This window comes from Triticum dicoccoides, chromosome 3A (assembly GCF_002162155.2).
Source record: "Triticum dicoccoides isolate Atlit2015 ecotype Zavitan chromosome 3A, WEW_v2.0, whole genome shotgun sequence".
NCBI classification, from domain to species: domain Eukaryota; kingdom Viridiplantae; phylum Streptophyta; class Magnoliopsida; order Poales; family Poaceae; genus Triticum; species Triticum dicoccoides.
In genome coordinates this window covers 500,028,954-500,046,632 of record NC_041384.1, presented here as the reverse complement: position 1 = coordinate 500,046,632, position 17,679 = coordinate 500,028,954, and the positions used below count along the sequence as shown (strand labels likewise).

At 53.9% G+C, this 17,679-nt stretch overlaps 1 long non-coding RNA gene across 2 annotated transcripts; it reads right to left on the bottom strand.

Annotated features, from left to right (window-relative positions):
- Window positions 1-824: 824 nt before the first annotated feature.
- LOC119268794 lies at window positions 825-16,643 on the bottom strand. 2 transcript variants are annotated; one of them, XR_005133314.1, is made up of 6 exons: window positions 16,258-16,643; window positions 16,048-16,134; window positions 15,867-15,939; window positions 15,559-15,701; window positions 15,177-15,287; window positions 825-1,136 (listed from the first exon to the last, which is right to left on the bottom strand). It is a non-coding gene; the product is annotated as an uncharacterized LOC119268794 (long non-coding RNA). The 2 variants fall into 2 exon arrangements; XR_005133313.1 differs by having other exon boundaries at window positions 827-1,136; window positions 15,559-15,740; window positions 16,258-16,637.
- Window positions 16,644-17,679: the final 1,036 nt, after the last annotated feature.

Below are 17,679 nucleotides of genomic sequence, written 5' to 3'. Positions count from 1 at the left end.
TGGAGTAGTACGCACAGAAAGAAAAATTATTTTATGTTTTCCTAAAATAAGTCTCCCATGAACACATTGCACGAATGAGCAGGAAGACAAAGTGCAAACTTATATGTACACTAACTGGTCCGTTCATCCATTTTGAATAGACCAGCTACAAAAGCTCACTTGGTTCATTCTCGCCAGAATTCACTGACATGATAATCAAACATGTCCTGCAGTGTCCACACACCCGGCGCGTCCAACCTGACAATTAAGTGCACACAAAAATGGTTTCGCTATCCCATAAATAAGACCAACAAAATTTAGCATCTTTATAGGAAAATACACCTATATATATTTCTGGGGTTTCTTACAAAGAAAATCATGGGAAGTAACTAAAAGAAGGTTAACATAGAGCTAACAGATATGAACAAACCAGACAATAAATGCATAGCGTCTGGGGAACGAAACCACTACCAGATACATGGTATCGCATGAGTGCCTGCCCTTCCTCTAGCCTGCAACGTCTGGGAGCTGCATATATGCTTTCAGATTTGTGCTAATTCTGCAAATTCAGAATATGCCCAAAGACATTGTACATAGGTTTAGTTCTTTGCGATCCAATATATTCAGGAAAGAACAGTTTTAGTTCCATAGAGAAGGAATAAAAAAATTCGATCAAGACACCATCAGCCTGCTTATGCGATCAACATATAATTACTGGATTTCAACTTAAATAAATTCTTTGGAGATGATGTGCTAGCTATGAAGGGAATGACATTTGAGATGGTATACTGAGTCAATCGAACAACAAAAAGGAAGAACAAAATTGTTGTATTACATATTTACATGCAGTCACGTTGGGCACGAACTGAAAAATGAGTTCGCGATAAGATAACATAAGCCTGTCGTAGTTAAATATAACGGAGACGCACACAGAAGCTCTTCGCAGTTCACCGGATGAAATAGTTGGGTGTTCTGGATAGCTGGACTCCCGGTTGTGCCCAGCTGCGGCAACTGCCACACCCCACTGCCACCGGACGGCGCCCCCATCCAGGAATACACAAGTTGCCCCACGCCAACCAAGATCTTTCAAATCTTCTCTAGCATTGTCATCGCAAAAGGACTTTCATCAGTGGCTCGCTGACAATCTCCCCCAAACCCTACAAGAGATTTAAGGAAGTTTAAACTTCCATTTTGCACATGTGCAATTGAGTCACTCACCTTGCTAGATTATGTCAGATCTATTATCCATATTTAAGCCCTCCGAATTATTGTATTTTTCTGGCAAAATAATGGATCAACAAGTTTGTCCCTTCATATTGTCAAATACAAGCTGACGGGACCATCTATGTCGGTGTACTAGAATAGGGGTACCCTAGTACCCCGAACTTGTGCACGGGCAATTGCAGCACCCCGCGACAAGGCTTGCCGGGCGAACGCCAAGATCCTCCAAAGTTCCCTTGGAGCCATTCAAGAACAAAGTATTTAAGCTCAGGAGACAAGGCCCCGGCAAGAGGAGCTTGCCGGGAAGGCCAACCGAGGCACGCCAAGGAACTTGCCGCGACGCGCCACGCGCTCCGGCAAGGCAACAAGGCCCCGGCAAGAGGAGCTAGCCGGGAAGACCAGCCCAAATACCTCGAGGCCCGGTGAGCGACAACCTTCCGGACCCGACAAGATAACAGCAGCGGCAAGGCGCTTGCCACGGCAGGCGGCCATTTTGTGCCCACGCTTCAGCGCATCCACCAACGTGTTGCCCTGGGGGCCTCTCCAGGCGCGCGTGGCGGGAGGCTGTGCAGCCAGCGGTGCGCAGTGGCATGCGAAGCTGACAGGATCGCCATCGTGGCGAACGGTGGCGCCCCTAACGGTCCTTTTCTGCACTGTTTGGGCGACCCAGACGGGCATTTAATGCCCTTGTCCCCTGCCGTCAGGGTTAGATAGGGTACACTGTACAAGCAACTGTACCAACCACCTCACTTTTACATTTGTACCCTCCTCTATGTTGCCACCTGTCGGTGACCCCTTTAGCGTATAAAAGGAGGCCCATGCGCAACGTAGAGGGGGTTCGGACAGTTCGGGTCGATTCATTCGTAGCCCAGAAAACACTACTCTCTCTCTCTAGAGCAAGAAGGCAAGATAATACAACCAGACAAGCAGCAGTAGGAGTGTTATCTCTCCGGAGAGCTCCGAAGATGGGCAAACTGCTCGTGTGCTTCGCCTCGATCTGCTCTTCGTGCGACCTCCGCCCCCCGCCGAACCGAAAGGGGCCCGGTCCGCCGGCCCCATAGGTGTTCGAGGATCAGTTTCCCCGACATCTTTGGCGCGCCAGGTAGGGGGCGTCGAGATTGTGTGAACCTGATCCGGCGTTCACACGAGCTAGGTCTTCATTCCCTTCATCAACATGCCACCGAAGAAGAAGACTTCGGCGGCAGCCGCTCCGTCCACGTCACTTCCGTCACCATTGGAGCAAACGGGTGGTGGAATGGACGTCGGCGGAAGAATGGACGTCGACAAGGAAGCTCATGATGCCGCCAGATCCAAAGACAAGGCTGCACAAGCCTCGGCGACTGTACATGTTCCGCGCCACTCTCAGGAGGCGCAAGATCAACAGCGTCATGGCACTCGCAGTGCCATACGCGTGATAGGCCAAGGCCAAGCTGGTGGATCTCGGGGCGCTCAAGACCAGCATGCACGCCAGCATGTTGGCACGAGCGGGGCACGGTCGCCTGGACGGGATACTGCTCCTTCTAACATAGTTAGAAGTTCGAGCACGTCCCGCTCCTCGCGCCGTCCGCCCCTGTCACCCACCACTCCAGCAGAAGCTTTGGCGCGAGCTCAACTTCTCCTAGATTACCCTCCAACGTCGGACAAGATCGACGAATGGAGGGCCACGATTAAGAGTCTCATCGGCTACGCCAACGGCGACACTCCACGGCGGCCGAGCGCATCGCCGTCGCGGCAGGGTTGCCGGGCGCGAGCCGGTGACGACGAAACGGGTGGAGGTGCAACTACCATGCAATCATCGCCCCGAAGGCCAAGATCGCCGACTCGCCGGATCCACCTCGACAGCGACTCCACTGCATCGTCGGATCCACGAGCTCGTCGCGATCAGCGCCAAGTCCTTCATGATCGGCAACAAGAAGACGCTCGAACTCGCATCGAGCGCTGAAGAGAAGCGCGACGTTAATCCGACAAGCGCGCTGGGCCCTCTGATGACATGCATGCGCCAGGGGAACCAGGCGATCTGCCGTATGCGGTAGGTTGCCCTGCGTTCACTCGTGAGCTGCGGCAAGACCAGTGGCCCAGCACGAAAAACTTCAAGCCAGACGTAACGGAGAAGTACGACGGCAAGACGCATCCGTCAGAGTTCCTCAGCATCTACACCATCGCGGTGCAGGCTGCCGAGGGACAGGATGACAAGATCCTTGCCAACTACTTCCCGCTGGTGCTAAGCCCAACGTCAGATCTTGGCTCATGCACCTGCCGGACAATTCAATATCCTCTTGGGCTGATCTGTGCCATCAATTCGTCGGCGCCTTCACAGGCGGACACAAGCCTCATGGCCAGGAGAGTGATCTTCATCTGCTCGCCCAGAAGGAAGGAGAGCCCCTGCGCAAGTACATTCAGAGATTCAGCAGTGTGCAGCACAACATCCCAGACGTCCACCCTGCCGCGGTGATCAGCGCGTTCCATCAGAACGTGCGGAACCGCAGGATGCGGGAGGAAATGGCGATGTGCAAGATCAGGGACGTCAGTGAGTTATATGCACTGGCCGACAAATGTGCACGTGCTGAGGAAGGGAGGAGACTCCCCGGAGAGAATGTAGGAGCGGGAGGATCTGACAGTGAGGATGCTACCCCGCCAAGGAAAAACCAGCAGCGGAACAACAGAAGGAGGAAAGGCAAAGAGGTGCTAGTTGTTGAGCAGTCCGACAACGGTGGTGGCGCCAAGGAAGCCAAAGCTGGTGACTCCGGCAAGGAGGTTGCAGCGGAGGTGGCGGTCGCCGACAAGCAGGACGGCACCAACAAGCAGTATTGCAAGATCCACCGCACCAAGGGCCATGACCTCCAGAACTGTAAGAAAGTCGAGCAGCTTGTTGAGCAACAGAAAGCTGAATACGAGCGGCGCGACAAGGAGAAGGCCCAGGAAGGTGCTGGGGGATCCGGCAAGAAACGTCCCGGCCGAGGAGGACGCCGCGGCAAGGCCAAGCAGCGGCAAGGAGACAGACCTCCCCGCGGCCGCGACAAGGATGAAGATGACAATGACGATGAAGACATGGATGACGAGGAGACTGATGAGCAGGAGTTCCAGAAAGCCACAGAGGTCCTGTGCGTTGACGGTGGTGCTTCTCTGCATACCTCGCACCGTCAGCTCAAGCAGTGGGTGCGGGAAGTTAATGTAGCAGAACCACCCATCGAGTCACGCAAGCCTCTGAAATGGTCCGGCACGCCTATCATCTTTGATATTGAGGACCACCCGGATCGCATAACTGCGGTCGGGTGCTTGCCGATGTTGGTTTCACCAACAATCCGCAACCTCAAGGTCACTAAGATGCTAGTTGACGGCGGGGCCGGCTTGAACCTGATCTCCTCCGCAGTGCTCCAGAAACTCCAGATCCCCGACAGCGAGCTCGAAGAGATCGGTACATTTCAAAGAATCAACCCGGGAAGGAGCAAGCCGAAGGGAAAGATCACGTTGCCGGTAACATTTGGCAGCGAACTGAACTTCAGGACTGAGAGGGTCACATTTGATGTTGCCGACTTTCCATTACCTTACAATGGAATCCTTGGCCGTCCGGCACTCGCCAAGTTCATGCCAGCCTCTCACTATGCGTACAACATACTGAAAATGCCAGGCCCGATAAGTGTCATCTCTGTCCCTGGCGACAAGAAGGATGCTCTTATCTGTGCCGACAAGATCTACCGGGAAGCAGCAGCCGCAGCAAAACGCAAGACACTTGTCGCTGAAGCTCCCGGGGGGAAGAAGAAGACCAAGTCCGGCAAGAGCTCTGATGCCCACTCTGGCAAGAGCACCTCTTCGGAGTGCTGCGCTACCATCGAGGACGCACCATCGAGCTCCACTGGCAAGTGTAAGAAGGCAATGGCAGCTCCACCTGAGACCAAGAAGGTGTCCGCCAAGGAGGATGGCGCTGGTGGTACCTTCACCATCAGCGCCACTCTTGACCCCAAATAGGAAAGCGCGCTCGTTGCTTTCCTGCGGGCGAATGTCGACGTGTTTGCATGGCAACCGTCTGATATCCCCGGTGTTCCCAGAAAAGTAATTGAGCACCACCTTGCCGTCTGTCCTCATGCACGGCGCGTCAAGCAGAGAGTCAGGAAGCAGGCAGTGGAGCGCCAAGAGTTCATCACAGAAGAAATCAAGAAGTTGGAAGCAGCAGGCCTTGTCAGAGGAGTGCTCCATCCCACGTGGTTGGCCAATCCCGTTGTTGTGCGCAAGGCTAACGGGAAATGGAGGCTTTGTATTGACTTTACTGATGTTAATAAAGCTTGTCCCAAAGACTCATTTCCCTTGCCGCGCATTGACCAGATTGTTGACTCCACAGCCGGATGTGATTTGCTTTCATTTCTTGATGCATACTCAGGATACCATCAGATCTTCATGGCAGAAGAGGATGAAGAGAAAACCGCATTTATCACCCCGTGTGGCACGTACTGCTTCGTACGGATGCCTTTCGGTTTGAAGAATGCTGGTTCAACATTCGCAAGGGTAGTCCACCACGCTTTTGAGCCGCAAATGCACAGAAATGTGGAAGCTTACATGGATGACATAGTGGTTAAGAGTAAGAACAGGGCGACCCTGATTCAAGATTTAGACGAGACATTTGCAAATCTGCGCAAGATCAACCTCAAGCTTAACCCCGAGAAGTGCGTGTTTGGAGTCCCTTCCGGCAAGCTTCTCGGGTTCTTCGTGTCTCAGCGGGGAATTGAAGCCAATCCCAACAAGATGAAGGCCATTAAGCAGATCGAAGCACCAAAGCGCGTCAAGGATGTACGAAGGCTTGCCGGTTGCGTGGCTGCTCTCAGCAGGTTTATCTCTAGATCTGCTGAGCGCGCCCTGCCATTTTTCAAAATTTTGAAAAAGGCAGGTCCAATGAAATGGACTCCGGAGGCGGAGGCTGCGCTGCAGGACTTGAAGAGATACCTGTCCTCCACTCCAACACTTGTCGCACCTAAGCCGCAAGAGAAGTTGCTGCTGTATATAGCGGCAACTAATCAAGTGGTTAGTGCTGCGTTAGTGGCGGAGAGAGAGGCAGATGATGAGCCAGCAACCACGGGAGACGCATCCAGCGACAAGCAGGGGGCTTCGCCGACAAGCTCTGGTCCCGACAAAGATGGATCTGCGCAGGAGCATGATAAGATGCAGAAGACAATGGTGCAGCGTCCAGTTTACTTTGTCAGTTCCCTTCTGCAGGGGGCTAGATCAAGGTACTCTGGTGTGCAGAAGTTGCTTTTCGGCCTCCTCATGGCCTCAAGAAAGCTGCGCCATTACTTCCAAGCACATGAAATCACAGTCGTCACTCGCTTTCCGCTGAAGAGGATACTGCAAAATCCAGAAGCAACAGGCAGGATTGTCGAGTGGGCGCTGGAACTATCAAGCTTCGGCCTCAAGTTTGAGAGCACTTCAACTATCCAAAGCAGAGCATTGGCAGAGTTCATAGCAGAGTGGACGCCAACTCCAGATGAAGAAATTCCAGAGACGAGCATCCCCGTCAAAGAGGCAAGCAGAGAGTGGTTGATGTACTTTGATGGTGCCTTTTCGCTGCAAGGCGCTGGTGCGGGCGTGCTGCTTGTCGCACCCACCGGAGAGCACCTCAAATACGTAGTCCAGATGCACTTTCCCAAGGAGCAAGCAACCAATAATACTGCAGAGTATGAAGGATTGCTTGCCGGTCTCAGAATCGCGGCAGACCTTGGGATCAAGAAGCTCATTGTCAGGGGTGACTCACAGCTTGTCGTCCGCCAAGTGAACAAAAACTACCAGAGTCCATTGATGGAAGCATATGTTGATGAAGTGAGGAAGCTAGAAGAGCACTTTGACGGCCTACAGATGGAACATATCCCGAGAGCTCAGAATGACATTGCTGATGGTCTGTCAAAGTGCGCCGCACTAAAGTTACCTGTGGAACCAGGGATCTTTGTGCTCAAGTTGACTCAACTATCCGTAACACCCTCAACTGGACAAAGCAAGAAGAGGAAGTTGGTTTCTGGCGACTACTTTCCGGCAGAGCTCCCCGAAGCCGCCGCCAAGAAAGTCCCCAAGATCAACACCAAGAATGCTGAGGGGCAGTCTGCTCCGGCAAACCTTATGGTTTGTTCCGTTGAAGCAGACGCTCCCGACAAGTTTTGCTCCGGCAAGCTTGCCGGGGAACATCTAGCTCCGGCAGGGCCGCAAGTCCTTGCCGTAGAAGCGGATGTTCCCGCAGCAGCAGATGTGCCTTTAGTCCTTGTTGTCGAGCCACAAGCTCCAGCATGGGCACAGCAGATTGTCCATTTCCTTCAGACAGGAGAACTTCCCGAAGAGCAAGAAGAAGCGGAAAGAGTAGCCCGGCAGTCAAGTATGTACCAATTTGTCGATAGCATACTGTACAGAAGAAGACTCAACGGTGTGAAATTGAAGTGTATTTGCCGGGAAGATGGACAAAAGCTGTTGGCAGAGATACATGGAGGCATATGTGGCCACCACATAGGCGCAAGGGCACTTGCCGGCAAAGCTTTCCGGCAAGGCTTCTTTTGGCCGACAGCCCTCCAGGATGCAACTGCACAAGTAACCAAGTGTGAAGCATGCCAGTTCCACTCCAAACAGATACACCAGCCAGCTCAAGCTCTTCAGACGATCCCTTTATCCTGGCCATTTTCGGTCTAGGGGCTCGATATCCTCGGCCCCTTCCCCCGAGCTGTCGGGGGCTTTGAGTACTTGTACGTTGCAATCGACAAGTTCACAAAGTGGCCGGAAGTGCAGCCAGTGAGGAAGGTGACAGCACAGTCAGCAGTCAAGTTCTTCAGGTCAATTGTTTGCCGTTTCGGGATCCCTAACAGGATCATTACCGACAACGGCACGCAATTCACGAGCCGCACCTTCATGCAGTACGTCCAAGACCTTGGCGCCAAGGTCTGCTTCGCTTCTGTTGCTCATCCGAGAAGCAACGGTCAAGCAGAGAGGGCAAATGCTGAAGTGCTGCGCGGGCTCAAGACCAGAACTTTCGACAGGCTGCGCAAGTGCGGAAGAAACTGGATCGAGGAGCTGCCGGTGGTTCTTTGGTCGATCAGAACGACGCCAAATCGAGCCACTGGCCAGACACCTTTCGCTCTAGTCTACGGAGCAGAGGCATTTCTCCCCACGGAACTCGTATACGGATCGCCTCGAGTGCTCGCTTATGATGAGTTTGAGCAAGAACAGCTGCGACAAGACGACGCGCTGCTCCTTGAGGAAGATCATCTTCAGGCTGCTGTACGAGCTGCTCGATACCAGCAAGCTTTGCGCCGCTACCATAGCCGCAAAGTTAAGGCCAGAAGCTTCGAGGAAGGCGACCTTGTTCTTCAGTCCGCCAAGAATTCCAACAAGTTGACGCCGAAGTGGGAAGGCCCTTATCGGGTGAGACGAGTCACAAGGCCCGGCGCTGTCCGCCTTGAGACCGAAGATGGCATTCCGGTGAGCAACTCCTGGAACATAGAACATCTTCGTAAGTTTTTCCCGTAGGGCTCGGTTGCCGGAACCCCGTTCCGGCAACCATCTTTTGTACAAGTCTTGCCGCTGTTGCATGTAATCCTTTGTACAAAGCCGGGCGCAGATCCCGTGCATAAAAAAAACCCCATGTGCTCCGCACAACTTGTCCATTTCATGCATTAGTTTCTTTCTCGCATGCGTTATTTGACACTTTGTGCAGCACCTACATCCGGTAAGCAGTAACGAGCCGAAGGGCTCCATATCGTTATTTTCTCTTCTTTCTTCTTTTTCAACAAAGGAAAAGAAGGTTCCCTCGCACACATGTTTACCGGGGGGGAAGGAGAAGATTGTGGTATGGACCAGGCGTCGTTCAAGCGAAGTCTTGCCTTGCCGGGAAGTAAATGACAGAAAAGCTAAGTTGCCAAAGCTTGAGCAATCAGTTTTTAAATTTTTGAGTTATCTTCCTCGAACGACCCTGCTTTGTATGCAAAACCTGTGCGCGGAGGAACCAACTCGTGGCTAGTTGCGCCCTTACTTTGATTCAAGTCCGCTCAACAGCTTAAGTGTGCTGCATCTAGTCGCGACAAGGTTTCTTGTCAGAAGCAGCGCCGCCAGCAGGCTGCTGAAGTTCCGCACTCAGCGCTCGCGGCTCGAGTGCCTGCGCCGACAAGTTTCCTAGAAGCGTAGGGTAAAAACATACAAAGAAAGGAATCTAGTAGAGGAAATAACATAGCAATTGATAACAGAAATAAAGTTATATTACAAGATAACTTGTCGCAGCTCTAACAGAATGTTTTCATAACATGATTAGCAGCGGCAAGGGAAAAGAAGAAATGGACGGCCTAGTCTACGTGTCCGCCCTCGACCCTCTTGATCTCGCTCACCTTGTCCACAATGGGTGCGACAAGGGCCTTGAGTGCATCCAGATCGGCGTCAGGCGGCAAGGACCTGAGGACGTTGGTGAAGCTGAGGCCTGGATTGCGGAAAGCCACCTTCATCAGCACCTTTTGGAGAACCCCGGCGCAGATTTTGCGTGACTCGTCGGCCAGCTGCTTCGGGAACCTCTCCCGGAGCCGCTGGAGTGCCGTTGCCACGCCCTTGAAGAACAGGCTGAGCTTGGCGCTGGGTTGAAGACTCTCGTCGGAAGGATACCCAAAGTCCTCCATCCCCAGCTGCGCCAGCTCCTCTTTGATGACTGCAGCAATGTTCACCAGACCCTCGGTCCAGTGCTCCACAGTGTCTCTGAACAAGTTCTGGGTAACTGCAATGCTCTCCAGCAGCGCCGCGTCAGCCTTGACCTTCTCCGACAAGGTCTTCTCCCGCTCCTTGGCGGCTTCCAGCGTCTGCGTTAGCGTGGCCAGCTTCAGCTCCAGGTCTGCTTTGGAATTCTTGGCGGCGCTGAGCTCCTTGCCCCTCTCAGCGAAAAGACCTTGCAGCTCGCCGTGGGCGGCAGCATCCTTCTCACGCTCACGCTTGAGTGCGGCAAGCTCCTCGACGCTCTTCCCAATGTTGGCCTCCAGCTGCGCCACCTTCTCCTCCAGCTCTTTCTTGGCGGCCTCTGCAATTGCCGTGGCGTCCTTTGCCTCCTTGAGCGCCCCGCCAAGTGCCTGCTCGCGCTCGGCGAGCTCTTCCTCGTAGCTGTCGAGGTTGGCCTTCCGCTGCACTAGTTCACCTTCCCGCGCGAACTGCTTCTCGGCAGCCAGCCTTTGCTCCTCCTCAGCTTCGGCCTTCTCGAGAAGGAAGGCCGTGCGCTCCTCGTCGAGTCGCTCCCGCTCCTGCGCCAGGGACCGGAGAGCTTCTCGATTGTGGCCCCGGAGCTCCTCCGCGCGCTTCTCCATGTCAGCTCCCGCTTTCGCGACAAGCACTTCCCAGGAAGCCAGCTTGGCTTACCGGGCGCGGTAGAGTGACAGCAGCTTCTGCAGCAGCTCCTCCTCCTCAGGCTTGCCAGTGCTGCTGCCGGGCGCGTCAACCAACGACAGTCCGGCGGAGGCGAGCACCTCCTCATCAAAAGTCTCCCCCTCGACCGGCGCCCTGGAGCTCGACGCCCAGGGTAGCTTGATGAAGATACCGTCGCCGGCCTTCAAGTAGGCGCCAGGCTATGGCTCCTCGGAGGCCGGCTCCGCAGAAGCAGCAGAGGGATCGGCGGTCGGTGCAGCGCCTGGCGCTCCTGCGGCCTCAGGGTCGTCAGTGCGATCGCCCGACCCCTCGCCGGCTTCTGCGGCAGCAGCCTTGGCAGCCTCCTCGCCGGCGGCCTTGTCAGTACCGGCCCCTTCCTCGCCGGCGCCCTCTGTCTCCATTGGCTCAGCCGCAGATGGGTCTGAAGAACGAAGAAGGGAGAAAAATCAATCCAAAATCCAAGGGAAGAAAATCAGAAGAAGAAGAACCCAAGGGAAAGTTTCTGGGCAAGTGGATTACCTGTGCCAAGATCTGCAGTTGCGGCCTCGGTCGCCGCAGGATCAACGGTGCCGTCCCTTGCCAGAGAGATCCCCCTTGCCGGAGAGCGCTCCCTTGCCGGGGACTCCTCCCTTGGCGGCGCAGTCGAAGTAGGTGGCACTTCGGGACCAGCTTCCGGGCGCTCCTGATGTGACTGCTCTGCTCCTGCACAAATCAACAAGCAAGATATCAAATAATGGAAAAAGCACTCATGCGCGCCCGACAGCAAAGAAAAAACTATGAACTTACGCTGGGGGCTGCGCTGGGGGCTGCTTTGAGGAGTGATTGTCGGGTCTGTCAAGGTGGTCTTGGACCCACCTCCTGCTGACACGATGGGATCATCCTCGATGAAAATCACCGCGGCCTTGGCCCTCTTCGCCGCTCTCTGGGCCAGCGTCCTGAAAAGAAAGGAGTCCAGATTGAAGCAAGTCAGATACAAGATATAAACAACAAGATTGAAGAACTACAAGAGCACCAAAGACACTTACTCTTCTTCCTCCTCGTCGGAGCTGAGCGCGGAAAGATCGAAGTCCGGCCCTCCTCCGGCGCGGCGAGGCGGAGGAGTAGGATCCCTTGCCCGCTTGGCGGGGGCGGTGGCGGTGGCCCGGGAAGATCCCGCTCCAGTTGCCGCTGTTGCGTGAGGCGCTCCCGCGGCAACATTGCTTGCCGCGGTAGAGCGTGTCGCACGGCTCGGCGGCTGTTGACCCGGCTGCCGCCCCGCTGCGTCCCCGGCCCTGCGAAGGCGCCTTCTTGGCGGGGCCGGGGACTCCGCCTGCGGCAAGTTTTCTGAAGGCTCGGGCTCCTCCTCGCCGGCCTCGCTCGGCTCGGCTTCGAAACCGGCAGGCTCCTCCTCGCCCATGAACTCCGCGCGCTCGGCAAGGTTTGCCGCCTCCTCCACAGTGAACCCAAACACGCCTGCGGCAGCTGCGGTCGCAACCTCTTCCGCCCTAGTGGCGATGCGCTGCAGCTCCTCGTTGGTGGTGTCACGGGTGAGGCTTTTCTGCTCGTCAGCGTGGACCGGCACTTCTTCCAAGTTGTCGAAGAACGCTTGCACGACGTCATCCGCAGGCTCTTGCCAAGTTGGAACGATTTCGTGTGAATCAAACAACGGCATCATGGCGCGGATCCGGTCAAGCGAAGAATTGTTGCATAATGGGACAACGCCCCTCGGCAGCGTGAATGGGTGCTGGGGGTCGCGTTTGAACAACTCCAGGAGCATCGCATCCAGCTCCAAGACGGTGAAGTTGTAGTTGAGGCCCGGCCGCAACCTCATGATGTCCGCCGAGTTCTTGAATTCCCAGGCGGCCTCCCCCTCTCCTGCAGGGGGGCGATGCGGCGGCGGAGGAAATCTGCGTCTACAGCGCCTACAGTAAGCCCGGCAAACCTGAGGCGAAGGATCCTAGTAATGGCGATCTTCAGCCTCTCGTCTTCCGGGGCCACGTTGCTCCAGTCATTGCCGCGCACTATTGGAGTTTGGCGCATGGCGGTGAAGGACTGCGGATTCTCCTCGACAATCCAGCACCACTCCGCTCTCCACTCATCCCACTTGCTGCGGAGCTCACCCTCCAAGTACGCCTCCTTCTTGTCGACTCTCGAGATCCAGGCGATCCCTCCGACAAGCGGCTCTCCTCTCTCTACCCGAGGTATGAAGTAGTGGCGGAAAAGGGCAACACTGGGGTGGACTCCGACAAAGTTTTCGCACAAATATGCGAAAACTGCCATGGTCAGAACGGCGTTGGGGGTGAAGTCAAGGAGGCGGAAGCCGTATGTGTTCATGATATCGCAGAAGAACTCCGAGAAGGGCGGGCAAAGCCCGCAGTAGAAGAATAGCGCGAAGAATGGGTACCCGTTTGGAGCCAGCTCCGAAGCAGCGGCCGGGAGTACCCTCGTGCGCGGATGCGCACGCGTCTCTGTCGCCCAAAAGAGGTAGAAGTACTCCCTCAGCTCCTGCACGCCGAGTTGAGGGGAGAAGATCGCCCGCTCCTTCCGCAGCGCCGCGAGCCGCTGCGCCTCGGCCGACTTCACGCACTTTCCCTTGTCGGCTTTCGGGGCCATGGCGGAGGTGGTGAGGGAGGTCGACAGCGTGGTGATGCTGGTGGCAATGGGGGGCGGAGCGCTGCTCTCTCGGCTTCGAGAAGAAGAGGGGAGCGGCGGAGGTTCTTGAAAATGGAGTAGCAGCAACCAGCGAGGGGGAACGAACTGCCCCTGTTTCCTCTTCTTATAAAGAGGGATGGGGCGGGCGTTTCGCCCTTTCGAATAAACAACCACCCACGATCTCTCCCACGATGCCGCATTCAACGCGTGCCGTTATGGGAGAGCGCGGTGGATACGGAGCGAGATTTGGTGTGGCCCAGTCCGCGTGTGCCCGTGCCCTGTCTTGGACCTGGCCCAACAGCGCTCGGCACTGTGTCTGGCCCAGGCCCGGGGGCTCCTGTCGGTGTACTAGAATAGGGGTACCCTAGTACCCCGAACTTGTGCACGGGCAGTTGCAGCACCCCGCGGCAAGGCTTGCCGGGCGAACGCCAAGATCCTCCAAGGTTTCCTTGGAGCCATTCAAGAACAAAGTATTTAACCTCAGGAGACAAGGCCCCAACAAGAGGAGCTTGCCGGGAAGGCCAACCGAGGCACGCCAAGGAACTTGCCGCGACGCGCCACGCGCTCCGACAAGGCAACAAGGCCCCGGCAAGAGGAGCTTGCCGGAAAGACCAGCCCAGATACCTCGAGGCCCGGTGAGCGACAACCTTCCGGACCCGACAAGATAACAGCAGCGGCAAGGCGCTTGCCGCGGCAGGCGGCCACTCTGTGCCCACGCTCCAGCGCATCCACCAACGTGTTGCCCTGGGGGCCTCTCCAGGCGCGCGTGGCGGGAGGCTATGCAGCCAGCGGTGTGCAGTGGCATGCGAAGCTGACAGGATCGCCATCGTGGCGAACGGTGGCGCCCCTAACGGTCCTTTTCTGCACTGTTTGGGCGACCCAGACGGGCATTTAATGCCCTTGTCCCCTGCCGTCAGGGTTAGGTAGGGTACACTGTACAAGCAACTGTACCAACCACCTCACTTTTTACATTTGTACCCTCCTCTGCGTTGCCACCTGTCGGTGACCCCTTTAGCGTATAAAAGGAGGCCCATGCGCAACGTAGAGGGGGTTCAGACAGTTCGGTTCGATTCATTCGTAGTCCAGAAAACACTACTCTCTCTCTCTCTAGATCAAGAAGGCAAGATAATACAACCAGACAAGCAGCAGTAGGAGTGTTATCTCTCCGGAGAGCTCCGAAGCTGGGTAAACTGCTCGTGTGCTTTGCCTCGATCTGCTCTTCGTGCGACCTCCGCCCCCCGCCGAACCGAAAGGGGCCCGGTCCGCCGGCCCCATAGGTGTTCGAGGATCAGTTTCCCCGACAATCTACTTTGGTTGTTCAAATTATAAAACGCAATCATGATGTTGAAATCTGATCTCATTCCATCATGTGAGCTTTTCCCAGTTTTTTTAAAGAGCTTTTCTCAGTTTTGGACAAACTGAATGACGGTGACGATTTGTATACTGTAGCTTTTCCTTCATTACGCTTCACTGGTTAGATGGGAGAGCGCTGTGCCCCTATGTTCAACCCCAGAAACCTAGATTCAAGGTTGTAGGTCATAGTAGCTGTCATCACTCGCAAGCTTGCTTGTGCACTTTAAAAAACTGTATGACGAAGCACATCAAGAGAAGCAAAGGTGCTCTCAAGTTGTTATGCATATCATATAGCACATGTAGGACAACAAAATGACAGTCATCAAGGAAAATATATAATTACCAAAATCAACCCCAAATCAGCACTCCCCTCGCCATCTATGTATCAGACTACTTGGAACTGAACTGTATGTAAAGCAAGATTTAAGTGTTGACCATTAGTCCTCAATGTCCCGTGTGTTCTCCATCATGCTCCTGACTTTACTGTCATACTCTAGTTCGTAGTCTAAATTCAGTTACTGGTTGCACTCACCCCTAAGTGAACACTAAAAGTTTTAACAGGATAAATCACACATATATATCATTTCCTTAGTCAATAGAGTCCTGGAACTGTGTCACAAGATCCCGACAAAACTGACCGGAGTTTTCGTAGTTCTCTGAAACTTTTCATGTCTGGTTCGCTACTACTCACAGTTCTTTCCTGGATTCAATAAACCCCATGAAAGCAGACCATTTCTTGGGGTAAACAACTGAAAATAAGGTTGTAAAATTCATCAAAATCATCTAGAGCAAACAGTATGACATACTTTTTGCACAAGTACTGTAAAAACAAGTATTACCTGTCCTAGCCTTTTGGCTTGAACTGAAAAAATAGTATGACATACTTTTTTACTCCTACAACTACCTTCGTGATGATCGGATGAAAGTGTCGCAGACACTATGTACATTTATTTTGTTGGATTGTGCAGATCCAATTGAGCAGTCCCTAAAGCTGGATGGATTATAGTTGAAAAAAAATACCTGGATAGCCTTTGTTGTGATACTACTTGCTTTATTGTCAATGAGGAAGTGCTAGAAGTATGAGAAAAATCCCAGTATACCATCAATTATTGATTACTTGTCAGACCCAAGAAAGCATTCACACCTCCAAGATGTTTGTTAGACTGTTAACATAGCATGAATTCACTTCAGATTACTCCTTTCTGTACATATAATTAGATAAAAGAGAATACTGGTTATGAACTATATTCATAATATGAATGACAGTGTGAATCTCTCGGCAGAATTATGAAGCAAATATTGGTTAGGAACCAAGGTTAAAAGCAAACCTCGCATATGATAATATTGCTATTCTTTTCTTCTTCATTTCCATTTTTTTTCTTCAGTCCATAAGTGCATGAACTGAACAACCAAATCAGATTTAAGCAGAAATAGAACAATAGAGGGGTTTGGTGCAGATCATCCAGTTTTAAACATCAAGAACTGGAATTTGCAAAAACAGTAATCTACCTGGCGATGTTGGATGTCGTCCACCGGAGGAGATGGAGGAGCATGTCCCGATGTCCCAATGGAAACTCCTTGACCTCTCAAGTCCATCTACCAAACATGTAAAAATTCCTCAAATCATCTCCAATTGGCATGTCAATCGACATGTTCTTGCTTCCTGACCGGCTCAAAAGAAAATTCAAAGAGAAAATAGAGAGGAACGTGAGTTGTAACCATTGACAGAAGACGCTTGTGAGGGCCAGTGCGGCGCAGCGAGCCGACGTCGGCAACAGCAAGGGCGCGTCCACCAGCCGCGAGAGCCGAACTAGTCGGGCGCCGCGGGGGCAGCGCGTCGATGGGCGGTCGAGCCGTTGCGGAGGGTGGCGGGGCTCGGACGCGGGGACGGGGATTTCCTGTGCCGATTAGCTCCCATCCGTGGACAGACGCGGATCAGGTCGAGGACGACGCGCTGATGCCGCCGTGGATCTGGGCGCTCCCTCTCCCTTCCCTTGCCTTGCCTTCCCTTCCCTTCCCTTCCCTTGGGAGAGGAATAGAAGGTTGGAGGCGACGGCACAGGGGGGCGAGGAGATCGCCGGCGGCGGGGTTGGATTGGGGTGCGGCGGCGGCGGCTGCTGCGACTGGAGACACGAGAGGAGGTAGGGCTAGCGAGGGATTGGTTCTGTCACGATGCTAAAACCAGCGGAGGGGAGGTGGTGGACGGAACCAAAAAAATCTACGAAGGTTAACCGGCAAAAAAACCCAGACAAAAGTGGTGGGACGAAAATTGACCGGTGGAGACTACCAACTACTCCATTAGGGCACGTATAATGCATAGCCTCAAGGTGATGCCTCGCATGCCATGTAGGATCGGATATGACGTAAAGTAGGTTTGAATAGGGAAGCGGGATCCTCTCCAGGAGGCGGGTGCTTGAAGAGAAAAAGTATGGTTCGATGACAAAAGCTGAAAAAGTTGGAGTGAAAAGTAGAGATGCATGTGTATTAAAATCTTTATTTTCTATTTTTTAATGAAATCCATTAGTGATAGCTTGCATTGAAGAGAAAAAATTAATATAGATGCCTCAAATTATTTTTTGTTATGAGGCATATGTATCCATATGCTACCATTGTACATGCCCTTAAGAATAGAGATGACATATGGATGTGCGTGTCCGTTATTTCGTGTCTCCTGGCCGGCCGATTCACCCGCGCGGGCAGAATTGGAAACATTCCCAATTTCGTGTGGCGGTCGGAATCAGATATGCCTGTATAAAAACAGGTCGATCGGCCGCGTTGTGTCCATCAGGTAGTGCAAAAGCTCCTCGATCGATTGATCCAACGAAACGAAACGATGCCTGGCGCTGGCGGCGACCGACTCTCGGACCTCCCCGATGACCTTCTACACCACATCATGTACTTCCTGCCGGCAAAGGACGGCGCCTCCACCGGCATGCTCGGGCGGCGGTGGCGCTCGCTCTGGCGCGCATCCGGCGCCGTCAACCTCGACTCGCGCTCTTACGACCATCTCGACTGATACAAGAAGCGCCAAGTTATCATGCGTGACGCCAAGGAAGCTCTCGCCGCCGCTAGCCGCAGCGTAACCACGCTCACGTTCAGGTACACGGAAGGAGAGGACGACTACCCCAGTGCCTACCTGTC